The sequence below is a fragment of the Arachis hypogaea genome, chromosome 16 (genome assembly GCF_003086295.3).
Source record: "Arachis hypogaea cultivar Tifrunner chromosome 16, arahy.Tifrunner.gnm2.J5K5, whole genome shotgun sequence".
In the NCBI taxonomy this organism is placed as follows: Eukaryota; Viridiplantae; Streptophyta; class Magnoliopsida; order Fabales; family Fabaceae; genus Arachis; species Arachis hypogaea.
This window is the reverse complement of record NC_092051.1, coordinates 107356862-107357926: the sequence shown is the minus strand read 5'-3', so window position 1 is coordinate 107357926 and position 1065 is coordinate 107356862. Positions and strand designations below refer to the sequence as shown.

The 1065-nt window shown below is 41.0% G+C and overlaps 1 non-coding gene across 1 annotated transcript; it reads right to left on the bottom strand.

The window, feature by feature from the left end:
- Positions 1-383: 383 nt before the first annotated feature.
- Positions 384-491, bottom strand: LOC112761013 (small nucleolar RNA R71). Its single transcript, XR_003181423.1, has one exon. It is a non-coding gene; the product is annotated as a small nucleolar RNA R71 (small nucleolar RNA).
- Positions 492-1065: the final 574 nt, after the last annotated feature.

Sequence of the window (1065 nt, the reverse complement as noted above, 5' to 3'; positions counted from 1 at the left end):
CAGCCGAACCCAACAACAAAGCAAGGAGAATGCTTGGTGACTTTACTGCACCAAATTCCAATTTACATGGAAGAAGCATCTCCATTCCTGCCATTGGATTAAACAACTTTGAGCTGAAACCTCAATTAGTTTCTCTGATGCAGCAGAACTGCAAGTTTCATGGACTTCCATCTGAAGATCCTTTTCAGTTCTTAACTGAATTCTTGCAGATATGTGATACTGTTAAGACTAATGGAGTAGATCTTGAAGTCTACAGGCTCATGCTTTTCCCTTTTGCTGTAAGAGACAGAGCTAGATTATGGTTGGATTCTCAACCTAAAGACAGCCTGAACTCTTGGGATGAGCTGGTCACGGCTTTCTTAGCCAAGTACTTTCCTCCGAGCAAGCTTAGAGCTGATGTTCAAACCTTCAGACAGAAAGAAGGTGAATCCCTCTATGAAGCTTGGGAAAGATACAAACAGTTGACCAAAAAGTGTCCTTCTGACATGCTTTCAGAATGGACCATCCTGGATATATTCTATGATGGTTTATCTGAGTTATCTAAGATGTCATTGGATACCTCTACAGGTGGATCCATTCACCTAAAGAAAACGCTTGCAGAAGCTCAAGAACTCATTGACATGGTTGCTAATAACCAGTTCATGTACACTTCTGAAAGGAATCCTGTAAGCAATGGGACGCCTATGAAGAAGGGAGTTCTTGAAGTTGATACTCTGAATGCCATATTGGCTCAGAACAAAATATTGACTCAGCAAGTCAATATGATTTCTCAGAGTCTGCATGGAATGCAAGCTGCATCCAACAGTACTCAAGAGGCATCTTCTGAAGAAGAAGCCTATGGTCCTGAGAACCCTGCAATAGCAGAGGTGAACTACTTAGGTGAACCTTATGGAAACACCTATAACTCAACATGGAGAAATCATCCAAATTTCTCATGGAAGGATCAAAAGCCCCAACAAGGCTTTAATAATGGTGGAAGAAACAGGTTTAGCAATAGCAAACCTTTTCCATCATCAACTCAGCAACAGACAGAGAACTCTGAACAAAATGCTTCTAATTTAGCAA